This window comes from Mus caroli, unplaced genomic scaffold (genome assembly GCF_978045245.1).
Source record: "Mus caroli unplaced genomic scaffold, Mus_caroli_1 scaffold_18, whole genome shotgun sequence".
Lineage (NCBI taxonomy): Eukaryota > Metazoa > Chordata > Mammalia > Rodentia > Muridae > Mus > Mus caroli.
In genome coordinates this window covers 27,727,835-27,744,702 of record NW_028227273.1, presented here as the reverse complement: position 1 = coordinate 27,744,702, position 16,868 = coordinate 27,727,835, and the positions used below count along the sequence as shown (strand labels likewise).

Genomic DNA, 16,868 nt, shown 5'->3' with positions numbered 1-16,868 from the left:
TCCTATTTGGTATTTGCCAGCAAGATTGCCTAGCTTCTCCATCACTCCTGAAAGGAGTCTATCTTAAAGGTCTATCTTTTCTAATAACAAATGAACTGTGAAGCCATTTAAGACCCAGAAGAGCACTAAGTCAGTATTGCTGAGTGCCAGGTGCCAGCCTGTTAGCCTCCACACCTTTCCATTCCCATAAGAGGGCATGCTAGGAAAGCCAGGACCATGGAGTTGGCAGGAAGAAGAGCAGTTTCCTATTCCGTCTCCTTCCCCTCCTCCCCTCCCTGATTCTCCCGTCTGTGTGTGTGTGTGTGTGTGTGTCTGTGTGTGTGTATGTGTGTGTGTCTGTCTGTCTGTCTCTCTCTGTGTGTGTGTGTGTGTGTGTGTGTGTGTGTCTGTCTCTGTGTGTGTGTACAGAGAGCAAGCTCAGAGGTTCAGTGTGGCAGCTGATTCTATCCTCCAACCACATTGGTCCTGCCTGGGGATCAGATTCAGGCTGTCTAGCTTCTTCTGTCATATCATCAGAGGTTTTCTCTTGTTGTCTTTTTTTTTTAACTCTTATTTTCCTGGAGGCTGAGTGTAGATGCATCTTTGACTGGCCTCAGACTCTCAGCAACTGTCCTGCCTCAGCCTTTCGAGGACTGAGGCATCAGAGGCATGAGCCAAGAATCCCAGCAACCCCTGCTCCCTCTCTCTATTCAGGCTCCCCTTCATGTCATCACTTGTATATCCAATAAAGAAATAATAGAGTCAAATTATCCCAAAGTGAAAGCTTACACTTAGATGGTTGCTGCATTAAATTTATTAATTTGAAAGGAAGTGACATCTCTATGGAGTGGGATAATCTACCCATGTAAGAGGTATCCACTTGTTCCTGTCTATTTCTCTCAGCAAGGCTGAGAGTATCCTTGCAGATCTAGCAAGTGCGTGTGCACCCTATATGTGCTCCACTCCACTCTCTTTATTATAGTTCTTGTTGCTATCATCATCAGGAATTTCCTCGACCATGTTACCGCCGACCAGTTCATATTTGTATACCTGAACACTATGGATTCTTATGTGTTTATTTTAGAGTCATCTACCTGTTGTTCATGCTGGTTTTAGGTTTTTGTTTTTGTCTTTCGTTCTTGATTCTTCAAGTATTATCCATGGGCAGGATGTTTCCCTTCCCTTGCATGTAATCTATTAGTTTTCTTATCTGATTTTACTGACTAGTATTCAAGTGTAACATTAAACAGCAGTGAACAACAGAGACAGTGAGGTCCTTCCCTCATTTGAGGGCTTACTAGGAATTCATCTCATGCTTCACTATTAAGTAAGATGCTGGCCTAATTTCTGTCACATAAATATTTTATCTAATTTTAGAGAATTGTTCACAAATTACTATTTTAATGAATAAGATGTCCTCTTGTGTTAGGTGGCAAGAATGGGTGAACCTGGTCAAAGGTATTTTTAACAGCTCTGAAAAGACTTATAATCACGGTCTTAACTGTAATTCTATGAACTCCAGGGAACACTTTATAATAGCTGAGCCACACAATGCCAACACAAACAGCTTAGTATTCTTTTTGATCAATGCTAAAATGAGCAATTTTAGGCTCCTGATTTTTCTGCATAATAACATAGAGCGAATGATGCTGTCTTTCCTATTTCTCATATGCAGGCGTTCCTCCCACATGCTCAGCCGATGAGTAGCTTCAGGAAATAAAGAAAGGCTTGCACTGGAGGCTAAGGGTTCCACCTGTTAGGATTTAAGCTTTAAAGCATTCCACAAAAATTCCACTGCTCTATTAGAGAGCCTGCTGCTTTTCTTTCCCAGGAGGTCAAGAGAAGCAATAGAGAGCTAATCCAAGCTTCTTTTAAATAATCTACCCCCAGTTTCCACACTCATTATGTGCTCATTGTAGAGAGGGTCAGGTGAAAAGCTCGGGGCAGGCACCAACAGAGCAGAGGCTTTACCTCAGTGGGAGGAAGGGACAAGGTAAGCCAAGAACACAAAAGCCTTTTTTAACAGAGGATGTTATTCTTTTAGAGTACGAATCTACAGCAAATTACACGGAAAGGGCTTGATTGTAGTTTTCTGTCATTTAGAAAAGGATAATTTAATAGGAAGTTAAAAGCTCATTCATTTTTGCAAAGGGTTTACTAGCTGTCAATTATATTCTTTAGGAGGCATCCACTGAGCTGATATGTAGTGAAATGCAGACTGCGAAAACATTATTTGGTTACAATTTAAGCTCCCCAAAGGATATTGTAAAAGTTGGATATATATCAAAAATACATATTCTCAAACCTCTGTTTAATTCATATTTCAATAAGTTAGGATAGTCATTTTCTTTGAAAACCTTACCACAGGCTTCCTCAAAGGCAATTCAAGAGCTGAATGAAGCAGTTGGTTGTAAATAATCAAGACCACACTAAAAGAAGAGATTCAATAATATTCTTGCACTATGTTATTTCTTGCTGAAATACTGGATAGAGTTAGGGCACCAACCATTGGGATCACTGTGCCTGAAGAGATGACTACAGTGAGAGCAAGGAGCTCCTCCATCATCAACAAACACATGCAATGCCACCCACCACCCTACTCCACCCACCACCCACCCCATCTCACCCCACTCTACCCTATCCCAGCCCCAGAACAGAGGATACAAAGGCAGGCAAGATGATGAAGGCTGCTGTGAGCAACACACCCAGTCACTGGTAGAGGTAGAGCAAAGTTTGGGCTTCTCAACACAGAACCAACCCATGCCACCTGCTCTCCTCCTTAACCCAGAAGACAGAAAATATGGAACATGCCAGGTAAATAACGACACAGTGTATTTTCAGATGGTGTCCACTGTATGCTTTAATTTAGGCTTTTGCTTTAAAGCCTCTGACATAGAGTTGTTTTCATTCTACCGAAGAGAGTCTGTAGACAGCTAATAAAGTGGTCCTCTCTCCTCAGGATTCTGACTTGCATCATACAAAGTTAAAGAATGGCATTTCCAGTAATTACAAATGCTGTATGTTTTCCCTAAAATTCTCTCATATTAAAATTAGGTCTCTATTAACTTGGTCCAGAACATTTCCATAAGGAACGGAGACATCAAGAGTCACTAAATATCAATGCCTTCAAGAAGGAGCATCAGATGTAGGTCGAGATGGTGCTGGTTTAGTAAAGTCACAGTTGTAGGCTCTCCTCCAAGATCCATGACATCACTATCCCTTGGTAGTCGGCTGGATTTCCAGTACCAGGAATGTGTGCTGCCACTGCACCCTTAGGGTTATGGCGCGCTGCTGGTCATTATTGTAGCTTATCGATGACATAGCTGGGTAGGACTGACTGTAGAGAGAATGAATATTTTGTGTATTATAAGGATGCATCATCTATGGCCTATAGGGAAGGGTAGAACAGAAGGTGGGACATCCAGGAGGCAGAAAGGATTCTGGGATAAAGCCAGGTATAGAGGATTCACCTAAGATGTGAGGAGACAGACTCATGGTACCTGAGCACAGTTAATCAGTCATATGGCAGAATGTAGCTTAGAATAAATGAGATAATTTGTTATGATCTAACAAGAGAAAAGGGAAAAGTCTAGCAACATGGTTAAGATATTTGTAAATATCTTCTCAGTCTCAGTATTATTTTTGGAAGCATGAGGCTCAGAGGAAGAACTGGACATTACTTCTATAATTGATGGTGGCTGTCTTCCTTTGGAAACGTACATGACACCTTCTGTTACCATGACGGCTAGTCCTCAGGGAGGATTTCTGCAGGTCAGCTCTGGCTCAGGGACCTGTGGGTCCTGTTTCTGAATTGTATCAAGTTTTCATCATTAGGGAATTACACATCCATCTCTGGGGTCAACCAAGGGCCATGATAATAGCCTGTAATGTTTTGAGAATCTCTTGGACAGTCCTAACCAACAGCTCAAAAGAGGACTTCTCATGCCTGGTGTTAGGTTTTGTTACATGACTGTGAGCTTTTGGAAGAACTACTGTTGGGAATATTTCCTTTACACTATCTGTGTATATTTATATATAGATCAAAGGTGGAAAAGAAGAGAAGAACCAATATTATATAATAATCTCCAAAAATAAAAACTACTGTTTTTAAAAGATTGTCAGATTCTGAATTTCTTCTCTTCCCTGCTCATGGCTACCCTTCAGGCTTGAACTATTTATATAGGATTAGAATAGAAGAAGAAAAAGAAGAAGAGGAGGAGGAAGAAGGAGAAGGAGGAAGAGGAGGACAGAGAAGAGGAGGATAAAGAAGAGGAGGAAGAGGAAGAGGAAGAGGAAGAGGGGGAGGGGGAGGAGGAGGAGGAGGAGGAGCAGGAGGAGGAGGAGGAGGAGGAAGAAGAAGAGGAAGAGGAAGAGGGGGAGGGGGAGGAGGAGGAGGAGGAGGAGGAGGAGGAGCAGGAGGAGGAGGAGGAGGAGGAGGAGGAGGAGGAGTGTGGGGCATTGGGCTCTGCACAGACAGGCTGGTATCCAGTTGAGCTGAGGTCTGAACCCTGGCGGTGATAATTCACCTATATGACACAGTAGGCATTCCTTTATGCTCCTGGAACTCTGGCTCCTGCCTAAGCTACACCCACATTCCCCACAAGAGAAGCATGGTCAGTAGTCATGTAGACAATGGCCCAAGCTTCTGACCTTCAGGCTAAACTCCTCCCCAGTTACCTAGCAACAGTAAAGACCATAAAAAGAGCAGTTCAGCCCCTACTTGCTCTCTTACCTCTCACTTCTCTCACTCTTCTCTATCTCCTTTCTCTTTGTCTTCTCCTCTCCTCTCTCTTCTATCCTCCACATGAGCCCAGTTTCTCTCTTTCTTCTAAAGTATGACAACCAAACTGGAGAAGTAATAGAACTGGGACAGTAGAGACTGTAGGAGACAAAATGGTAGCCCCCAAGCTGAACTGCTGCTGAAGTTCCTGACAGTTTAATTTCAAATCTCCTTAGGTAACTATATATGCTGTTCTTAACATTGACTACCCTGGTTGCCATTTCTACTTTGCATTGTATATTTCATTTAACATTTTTCTTGCCAGTTGGCATAGCTATAATGTGGTTTCTAGTAATTCCACTCTACTGGACCATATTGGATCTATACATTATTTTCAGATTCAAACTCTTAAAACATGGAGTAAATACCCAACAATAAAATGACTGAATATTATTTCCTGGAAATATATAACAACAGGAAACTGCAGGTCCAATGACCCTCTCTAAAGAATCCAAAGAAGAGAGACAAATAACGAGGACATCCTGGCTTTGGGGAGCTCGGCCATGAGTACAGAAGAAAGTTCAGTACTCTCAAAACCCACAGTGGCCTTTGTTGCCTTCCATGCCAGCACTTGAGAATTATGGGCTAACCTGGCCTATATAGGGTCCCAAGCCAGACAGGGCTGCACAGTGAGACATTGTCTTTAAAGAGCTATGCAGTGTAGGGGATCAAGGAAAAGAAGTTTGCTCATGAAAGCGACTGAAGAGAAAGGGTAAACACGCACAATGAAATAGAAGACAGTGTATGACCCAGACCCCATTTTCTGAGATTGAATCCTAATCATGAATGATTTGGGGCTTTTGGGAAACCCAAAGTTCCTGGTTTTCTCTAGGCCATCGCATACAGCAGTCACTTGTGGCCACCTTAACACTCCAGGGGACTCACTCTTCTGCTGAGTATGCTAACATTCCTCCTGTCACTGAGTCAAAGCTACCACACAGAAAAAAGAAAAAAAAATGGTCAAAAGGCATTAAACATGAGGGACTCAAATGAGAAAAAAACATAGATGATGTCCAAGTTTATCAATCCCACAATTACAGAGAGACTTTCCTTGCTAGGTTATACCAAGAATCAAAACTCATGATGGAGACATCAGATGCAGGGCTCTGATCTCGTTGGCCACATTACTGGGCTCTGAACACTGAGTACAGATGGGAGATACTCAGATCTTCCTGCACATCACAGCTGCTTGTGTTACCTCAAAGCACAATCAAGTTGTTCTATTGGTCAGCTAATAAAGGAGCAATGAGCGATGTACAGTAGAGCTGTACACAGAGAAGAGCCTGGAAATGGGGAAGGAGAAAACAGGGCTGCAGCAGCAAACCAGAAAATGAGGGAGGGGCTAGGGAGATGGGCTGACAGGTAAGGGGCTTGCTGAACAAGCAGGGAGATCCCCAGAATCCAAACAAAAAGCTGGGTTATGGCCATACATGGTTCTGCAATCCCTATACAGGACAGAAACATCAAGAAGCTGAAGAAGCTGGAGCATGGGCATCAGCAGCCTCTCTCAGGTTCAGTAAAGGATGCTATCTCAAGAGGATGAGGGGAGGTAATTAATGCAGGACACCTAAATTCCTTCTTCTGCTTCTGCCAGTTCATACATGAACATGGTACACAATACATACACACACACACACACACACACACTAAAATTAAAGGTAAAAGAAAATGCAGAGGTTGTGCCCTGTGGAATGAGACAAGGCATCATCCACAGCTACCTCATGGTCCCTGTTTGTCAGAATCCTCCATTCTTTATGCAGGCTTCGTTGGGTTATGACTTAGTATCGCCAAAAGTGTGAAGTCATTCGTCCTTCAGGCTGACTCAACCACCTCTGGTGATACAACTACATGTGACTCAGAATCACATTTCAGTCAGGAAACATAATTCAGTAAATGTTTACGGATGCTTAGACTGACTATAAATATTTCTATGTGTGTGTGTGTGTGTGTGTGTGTGTGTGTGCACGCGCATTTTTATTCAGTCTGTAGGAACCACTGGGGCATTGACAATTGGTATGTGCTAAAATGGCAAAGCAGCAATGCAGAAATAAGCATGCCTAGAAATCAAATAAGTCACCTATCCAAAGAATGCGAGCAAAGCTCTCAAACAGCATTGTGCAGCGGATGCTTTCTTAAAACAACACGCATTTAAACAGCAAGCCTTGTAAGATGCAGGTCTCTCCCTGGAGGGCTCACCTATACCCTACTTTTCAATACATTTGCACAAGTTTATTCTGCTACCTAAAAACACCACCTAAAAAGCGAAGAGCTTGCTTGAATCTGCCTTCTGGCAAATGCGTATTAATTAGTATTCATCCCTGACAAACCTTACTCCTCCTTCAATGGCAAGTTCAATTATCACCTTAATTATGCATTTACTCTACAAACATTGTGTCTACACCTTCAGCATTGGGGATCCTAAGAAAACAGAGCTAAGCCACTCACATGTGTTCCCCCAAAGACAAGTTCACAGAACGCCACAGGGTGGGGGTTAAAATGCTATGTGATCACTGCAGGGTTGGTGTGGAAAGGGGGGCATCAAAATCAGGGCTGGGAGACCCATCACCGAGAAGAGTGAGGCTTTGCTCTCCAATTCTGAGACTAAGGAAGAATATGGCAGGGGAGGAAAGCCTTAGGAGAGTGAACGTTACAGCCCAAGACAACAACAAGGATGAATGGAAGAGGATCATGGGGGTCTTCTCAATCTCCCAGGGCTGTACTCAAGTTATGCATTGCATAAATAGTCACACTATGGCAGACTGGTGCAAAGAGAGACTGGATTAAAGGACCTGTTGATCTGTTCTACCATTCATTGACTGCCTTTTGAGGCCACGTTCAAACCACATTTCTCTACTCCAATAACATAAACACTTCCTATTTTCTTCTAACAATTTCAGTTTCAGATTTACATGTAAGGCTTTAACACTTTTTTTTTGTATGAAGATGTATACTGCTTTATTCTTATGTATATGGCTATCTGCTTTTCTGTGCCATTTAATTAGGCTATCATTCCCCCACCATGCTTGTTCTTGGCTTCTTTGCTGAAGAACAACTGACTGTTGGTTCACAGATTTGCACTGGGTGTCTCTATTTAATTCCACTGGTCTCTATGTCTGCCTTTTTTTCTGCCAGTATATTGCTCACAGAATTATTCATAATTGTTTGATTTTGTTCAGAAGAGCAAATTTAGGAAATTAATCTAGATTTTAATGGGTGGAGAGATTTTCAACACATACACATAATGGAATACTATTCAGACATAAAAGTTATGGAAATGGAAGATAGCATGTCAAGTTAAACTAAGTCAAGTAGACACAGATTTTATATATATATATAGATATATATATATATATACATATAGATATATAGGTATATATTATAATTATATATTGATCTTATTCATTTGCAGAATTTTTAAGAACTGTCATAGAAATAGTGAACAGAAGCCTGTACACATATAGAGATTGGCCAACAGCTATAGCTACAACTGCAGAGAAGGAATTAACGGTTATTGTTTTCATTGCTGGTTTAACTCTTCCTCTTCAGCTTAGTTTTTGATGGTGCTTCTGGTGGTAAAATTCAGATGTTCACATTATTGAGGCTACATCCAAGCCCAGGAATAAGTTTTGATGTTCGTGCCATTATACAGTAGAGTAACCATAGTTAATAATCATCTGATATACATTTCAAATGAACTGTACACAAAGGAATACTAAGTGGACCTCTGCTGCATAAATATAGACACATATCAAAGTAGTATGTGGTAGCATAAATGTGTATGAATACATTCATTTTTTAAGTTACAAAATAATAAAATCAAAGGAGCAGTTAGAGTAGACTTGAAAGGCTCAGGAATAAAGGGGAATGTCTGAGGGTGTGTGGGGGTAGTAGGTAAGAGATCCAGGGCGTGGAAGTGCAGCAGGCCTTATGGGAGACAAGGGTGTGTTTGGGGCCACTGTCTGGAGCAGAATGAATACAGAGAACATCTGTGCAAGATTGGGAAAAGTAAGTAGATCTCAGTAAACGGTTTTCAATGCTACAATGTTGCAATAAGAGGAGATGCTGAAATTTTGTTGTCCACAATGTAAACTTGTCCAACTCCACCATCCCATAACTCCCAGTATTCCTTTTGTCCTACCCCACTGCTGAGGAACTACCTGGAGACAGAGTTGTTACTATGTCATCCTGATTAGCACAGACTTGCAATCTAAAACTAAGGAGCTGGGATCCTCTTCCTCCTCTCACTCTTTGGACTCACTGACGACAGGCACAAAGGAAATACTACATGCCCTCTCTAAGAGCCAGGCTGTTTTCCAGCCTGTGAAACTCATCTCTTAAAACTCTGTAAGTTCTACAAATTATGCTTCCATTCCCATGCATGAGATGAAAGTGGATAAGACATCCTCCACTGGAGCCCAAGGAAGCCAATATTTGCCATGTGAGATTATGGCTACCCTTTTAGGTGATTGTGTCAACTGGCTGAACGGCAAGGTGGTTGTCAGGACCGTGTCAGTGAGGACTGAACCAATAATACTTTGGTGTGTGTATCACACCGTTGGTTCAAGACTCTCTAACCATTGACCTCTCCTCTGAGGATGAAGTGAATGGTAGCTCAACAGTATAAGAATTTTCCACATCATATCACAGGGTTCTTTTACCACCCTGTGGAGCAAGAACCCGATTCAATTTCTCAAGTATATGCAAACACATCAACAAGAGTGAGCATTCAGTATGCTTTCAATAATCAATGTCTTAATTAGTGTTAGTTAAGTACTGATGCAACAAAACACCAAGACCAAAGAGCAAATTGGGGAGGAAACAATTTATTTGGCATACACATTTCTGTATTGTAGTCCACCCTTGAAGGAAGTCAAGACAGGAACTCAAACAGGGAAGGAACCTCAAAGCAGGAGCCGATGCAGAGGCCATGGAGGGGTGCTGCCTACTGTCTTGCTCCTCATGGCTTGTTCAGCCTGCTTTCTTATAGAACCCAAGACCAGCAATCCAGGGATGGCACCCCCCACAGTGGGCTGTTCCCTTCCCCCCTCATTCACTAATTAAGTAAATGCCTTACAGCCTTGCATCCAGCACTGTATGATAAAACCTTTTCTTAGTTGAGGTTCCCTTCTCAAATGACGTTAGCTTGTGTCAAGATGACATAAAACTAGCTAGCATACCTGATAACCTCATGTGCTTGTTATTCAATTCATTTTAGGATTCAGAAAACATTAAAAAAAAGAATAATTCATAGCGCTGGAGAGGGCTTAGTGGTTAAGAGCACTGAATGCTCTTCCAGAGGACCTGAGTTCAATTCCTAGCAACCGCATGGTGGCTCACGACCCATCTGTAATGGGATCCAAATGCTCTCTTCTGGTGTGTCTGAGACAGTGACAGTGTATTCATATACATAAAATAAATAAATATTTCTTTAAAAATTTAATTCAACCCAATGTCCATTTTAGTTCTGTTTAAGAACTTGTGGCCAGAAACGTAAAGATCTAGATGACAAGCGTGATTTACAAACTCCCTAGGAAACTGCTTCATGGTGCTAAATGGCAATCACCTCTGTGATGATGCTGGGTTTGTGGCTATCCTTAGGCAGACTGTGTTCATTTCCCTTAGAACTAACATACCCTGGCACTCGATGGCTATGAAATGCCGCATATGGATAATGCGGTTTGCTGTGTGTTAACAATCTTGGCTGCTTTCCCTTTAATAAACCACTCCAGATGTTAGTCCCGGTAATTACGCCTGCTATCATTCAGCTTTAGGAATGAAATACAGCTGCCAGAATCCCTTGTTTCTGGGTCTGTGGGTCGTGTGCAAACAGTAAACTGCCATAGTCAGGGCAGCCCCGTGGATACACAGATACACAGATACATGGATACACAGATATGTGTGGAAGCAAATGGCCCCAGAGGAATATCCTAAAAGGAAACATGAGAAGGACTCAGTTCTGAAGATTCTAATAATACTTCTGTGGCTCAGTCACATCTCTACCGCCAAGGAAACGGTCCTTCCTACAGTTACCTCGCAACATCTCAGAACAGTGGCCAAGCTGGTGGAAATAATCATCTGTGACTGTAGACACAACTGGGCATCATACATGCAAGCCATACACTCTGGGAGTCAGGAAACCTGGGAAATTGAGATTTAGATGACACGTGCTGTATCTATCTGCACGTGTGTCATGAGAATCGGGAGACCCGGAGATGGCTCTCATTTTCTTTTTTTTTTTTTTTTTCTTTTTTTTTTGATTTTTAATATTTTTATTACATATTTTCCTCAATTACATTTCCAATGCTATCCCAAAAGTCCCCCATAGCGCCCCCCACTTCCCATAGCGCTCCCCACTTCCCTACCCACCCATTCCCATTCTTTTGGCCCTGGCATTCCCCTATATTGGGGCATATAAAGTTTGCAAGTCCAATGGGCCTCTCTTTCCATTGATGGCCGACTAGGCCATCTTTCGATACATATGCAGCTAGAGACAAGAGGTCCGGGGTTCTGGTTAGTACATCATGTTGTTCCAACAATAGGGTTGCAGATCCCTTTAGCTCCTTGGGTACTTTCTCTAGCTTCTCCATCGGGAGCCCTGTGATACATCCAATAGCTGACTGTGAACATCCACTCCTGTGTTTGCTAGGTCCCGGCATCGTCTCACAAGAGACAGCTATATTTGGGTCCTTTCAGCAAAATCTTGCTAGTGTATGCAATGGTGTCAGCGTTTAGAAGCTGATTATGGGATAGATCCCTGGATACGGCAGTCTCTAAATGGTCCATCCTTTCATCACAGCTACGAACTTTGTCTCTGTAACTCCTTCCCTGGGTGTTTTGTTCCCAATTCTAAGAAGGTGCACAGTGTCCACACTTTGGTCTTCTTCTTGAGTTTCATGCGTTTATCAAATTGTATCTTATATCTTGGGTATCCTAAGTTTTGGGCTAATATCCACTTATCAGTGAATACATATTGTGTGAGTTCTTTTGTGATTGTGTTACTTCACTCTCATTTTCAAATGGCTTAATTACCAAAGAAAAAGATATCTTGTGATGCTACAAAGACATAAAATAGGCCAAGACGGATCTGTATCTTGGGGTAGGGACTGGAAGTTACACCGATGTGATTTAAAGATCCAACTAACCCTGGGGTGCCATGTACCTGTGACTGCAAGTAAAGTATATTTTGCACCCGAAAGTGAACCTGCTTGGAGAGACATTCCCACTGCAGTCCCTGGAGGGCACTTAAACGAGCGAGCTAAAATTCAGGCACTGACTATTGAACAGTTACGCTGATATCAAATGATGGCTGACATCAGAGCATCGGAAATATCAACATTATACTCTGCCAGTGTCGTCTGTGACATGAAAGGGTGCTTTTATAACAATGAGTTTTATGTTAGCAATTTAAGCAATGTCTTTACCAACTCATCATCAAGCCACCATGAAAGCAATGGGCACACCCCGCCAAGTGCTTCACGACAAATACAAAGTGGAGACATCACTTTGCAGGAGTTTGATCATAAATGATGGGCCACACCACTCGAAGCTCCTTAATGCACAGCACCACAGCAAACACCTCTATTAACCCACAGAAGGCAACAGTTAGAGCAGCTAATTCTACCTAACAGAACCCAGAGGCAGAAGACTTGGGAACACAAAGCAACAAGGTAATGGAAAACAAGCCACTGTGTGTCAAAGGCAGGCACAGGCGTGTCTGAAAGGACCAAAATTACAGAATAATAAACAGAGAAAGCACATAAATGCGATGAACTTACTGAATTCCCAGAAGCACTTAAAACTTTAAGGAGTGACTGACAGTGTACCTCCACAGACCGGCACATGGCATCGAAGTCTTATGTGGTACACTGGCGGGCATAAGGGAAACTGGCGAAGTTCTCATGAGAGTGATAGTTCACGTCTACAGACCAACAGAACAGCAGGATTCTGGGAGAGAGACATACCCAGCAACCAAAGGAGCCAGACTCCTCTCAAAATCAGAGGGCTTCTGAAGTGGCTCAGCTGGGAGGTTCATGCTACCGAGCAAGATGCACTGAATTGGATTCCTGATGGCATGTGGAACAGGAGAAAGATGGCTACTTCAAGTTTTCCTTTGACTCCCTCATGCATACCTTGGCATATGCCCCCACACATATATGTAAATATATATGTAAATATATGTACACATGCACAAATACATAAATGTACACACATATACATATACATGAGCACACAAACACATATATAATATATATGCATACATGCAGAGGATAAATGTTAAAAACATCAGTCTGACACACACACACACCACACACAAATATATATATATATATATATATATATATATATATATATATGATAATATATATATATGATAAAACATTAATCTGGCACTGTTAAACTATATCAAAAATAACACAAAGAACCCAGGATCCTATTGGTTTGTGTGTATCTTTAACAAGGGACTTGACTGAGGTGATGGACTGACTCCATTTCTGGAGAAGACTAGGGAAGACCAATAAGGACTGAGGCTCATGTGGCTCCAGACCCTATGCTATGAAATAGCAATTGTGCCACTTCAGTCAAGTCAAGCAGACTCTTAGCCCCTGTGTCCTCATCTGCAAAAAGGGGACCTCCACAGCTTTCCCCTCTCAAGGACTGAGTTATGATGCGTCAGGGATGTGTTCATGAAAAACCTGAGACCATGAGCAGCTTGCAATCTCTCTCTCTCTCTCTCTCTCTCTCTCTCTCTCTCTCTCTCTCTCTCTCTCTCTCTCCTGCCCTCCCTCCCTCCCTCCCTTTTAACCTTGATTTTGTAACTGCAGCTTTAAGCATGGATCCTGCCCGTCCTCATTTCATTTTTATAGGTATGATAAAATGCCCAGGAAAAAAAAGCAACAGAGGAAGAAAAGGGGTTATTTGACTCAGAATTCCAGGCTACTTCATTATGGCAGGTGGGTCAAGGCAGAAGCTTCAAGTATCATATCCACAGCCAGGAGCAGAGAGAAATAAAGGCACAAAAGCCTGCTTGCTTTTTTCTGCCAGTGTTCTCCTGTCTTAATTAGTTCATGATCTCCTGCTTAGGGAATGGTGCTGCCCACAATGGGCTGGACCTTCCTACAGGAATGAACAACCTAGAGAGTCTGTCACAGATATGCTCATGGGCTACCCTAATCAAGATAAACCAAGTTGTATCCAGTTAATAAAAGCTAATTAGAACACTGACCTTTACAATAAATTTGCTATAGTAAGCATCACAAACATTCTGTGAACATGCTGACTCATTCTTGTACCCTAACCCTGCTTCCCATATTGCATGCTGGGTGGAAGGACATTTCTGGATCCATTAACTATCAAATTATTCGATTCAATGTTTTAAAATCTGAAGCACGTATTACCAGCTATTAATGTACCATATATCTGTTTATTTCTGCTTCCTGGCCTTTCTGTAGTTTCAAAACAGGAGACCATTCTGAAATAGTAGAAAGTCTGGAAGCTTTGGAATTAAATGTCCTGGTTTCCAACCTAATCCAGTCACTTATTAGTGTGTAGACAATTGATTTATGATAACTGAGGCAGACATAAAAGTGGGTAACAGTAGCTTTCCTCTAAGGTTGGTAGAGAGTGGAGTTAGATGGTGACTATGGAGTGCTGACACCTGTCTGATTTTGTTTTCGTACGACACATTCATGTAGGTCAATGGTCCCTTTACCATACAATAAAATAAGCAATATCAGGAGAATGTGGTGTTCAAGCCATCTCCACCCACCAGCCACACTCATTATACCATCACCTTCATGGGTTATCTACAGGGCATGACTGAGTTTTAGGCAAAAGAAACATGAGGTGATGGTGTGAACTCAGTACCCCTAGCAAATGAATAATTAACCTCCCTAAATCTTCCTTCTTCATATTACTTTGGAATTCCCAATGCTTTTGTTTTCAAGCTCTTCCTGGCTGTCAACCCCTCATTAATCAATGCTGTTAACATATTTATGGTATCAGGACAAAAGTAAAGATAACTGGACTTCATGGGACTATAATCCAATAAAAATGGAGAAAGCCTTGTGCTCTCCCAAAGGAATTCAAGAAAAAGTGGGATGCGCCCATTTATAAATTCCTGATGTGTTTCACAGGGTTATTCACATGACGGCATTTTAAGCTCCCGTTGAACGTTCCCTCACCCACTTTTAGAAATGACTCAGCAGCATCAGGTTTGACCAAAGCCACTACAAAATGGTTTGAATAGTTAAAATTGTATGAGATATACAGTCCCCAAAGGAGAGGCACAAAATCACTTAACACTGTCTTTGCATGCCTAGGTCAATGTTCTATAATCTATTTGTTCCCAAATATCAGTCACTCCTGTTATGTGCCAGGCTTTGTGGGAGTCAGGATATTAAAATGTCAATGGCTAGGATTTAGCTAAGGTAGCAGGACATTTGTAGAATACACACAAAGTCAGCAATCCTGGCACAGGATACTCAGGGTATATTAGCCATCAGGGTGGGAGGTGGGGAGGGTGGGGCATGAGAATGAGACACTTAATGTCATCCTTAGCTACAACGCAAGTTCCAGCGAAGTCTGAGAAATGAAACCCTGTTTCAAACAAACAAACATTAAGATAACCTCCCTTTAAGAACTTAGGAGTTTGGAAGTTCTGTCCTAGCAGAAGATGCAGGTCTCACACTATACATACAAACCATAATCTAAGCTGTACTCACAAATGTGCATACTGGTCCTTATGGTCAACATCTACATTTTGAACCTCTTTCCAATCTTCCAAACAGAAAAGAAAGCACTCAGATATTCCTTATAAAGAAATTGCTTAGAGTGATCAGAGGTCTTAAAAATACAAACAAACAAACAAACAAAAAACCAAAAAAACATTCTCCAGATAGTACAGCTTAAAGCTTTCTTAATCAAAACGTGGCATCTTAAAAAAAATACTCATTCTCAGCAAAAAGAAATGAGAGAGAGAGAGAGAGAGAGAGAGAGAGAGAGAGAGAGAGAGAGAGAGGGAGAGGATTTTTCTGGCTCAGAGGACAGGCCTTTGAGAATTACTGGATTATTCACATTCCGCCAACATTCCAGGAGACAAAGAATTCAGCATATAAACTATATAAATCATAACTTTTATTTCTTTCTGGATCAGAAAATAATTACAGATTTGAAAAGGCTGCTGGAAGCTCAGTACTGACTCTAATTCTGAGTGCTTGCAGCTGAAGAAATGCCAGGCATGTCCCCAAGGGCTTTATCCGGGCTCTAAGAGTTAATGAAGTTCCTAACAGCCATTATTTTACAATCCTGAGCACCACAGTATCCACGGACACTCTCCAATTTACATACACCAGGAGGATTTGGGGGGGGGGCCTTCAGACTTGAAATTCTGAATAGACCTTTCTCTTGAAAATACAGATTATGCATCTAATTCTCTGGAACCTATTAGATGCTATCTTCGTATTCACTTTTAAAAGATACTTAATAAAACATATGTGCCAAGAATAGAGAAGCCCAAGCACTAAGGCGTGCAGTCCCTAAGGATGCAGAACTCTGAGCCCAGGAAGCAGGGCCAATAAGTACAAGGAGGTTTGATGCAGTGCACTGTCAGATGACATGAACAGCACGCAGAGAGGTAAGGACACATCATAATTCAAAAAGTGTTCTCAAAGACTCTTGGGGCGGGGGGCTGTCCCACACCTGGGACAGGAAGATGGTGACCACAAAAAAGATGAATAAGTCTCTGGAGTCAATCACCTAGGCTCCAACCTGCTAGGAAAAGCAGGATGTGCAGGCTGGGATATGGAGTGAAGCTGACCAGACAAGGGAAAGAGACATCGGTGATCCTTCCAACCACTGCCCGCTCTGAGGAGGTCTGAAATAGAGTACTAACTACATCATGTTGAACAAAGTGGCGTTCATCGTTACCAGGGCAATACTATTGATTCAGGCCCAGCATGTGCAAAATATTACAGAGTATGCACACTGCCTATCATCCCCCCAGGTGACCTTGATATTATTAGGAGCATGCCAGAGCACTTTTGAAAAAAAAAAAAAAAAAAGAACCAACCCAGGAAAGTTCGTTAATACAACTGCCAGAGTGCATTTAAAA

The 16,868-nt window shown here is 41.9% G+C and overlaps 1 protein-coding gene and 1 pseudogene across 4 annotated transcripts in view; one reads left to right on the top strand and one right to left on the bottom strand.

Annotated features, from left to right (window-relative positions):
- Positions 1 to 16,868, bottom strand: part of Ptprm (protein tyrosine phosphatase receptor type M) — a 688,723-nt gene that overhangs the window by 560,421 nt on the left and 111,434 nt on the right. The window lies entirely within an intron of this gene.
- LOC147000377 (large ribosomal subunit protein eL30 pseudogene) lies at positions 16,470 to 16,801 on the top strand (annotated as a pseudogene).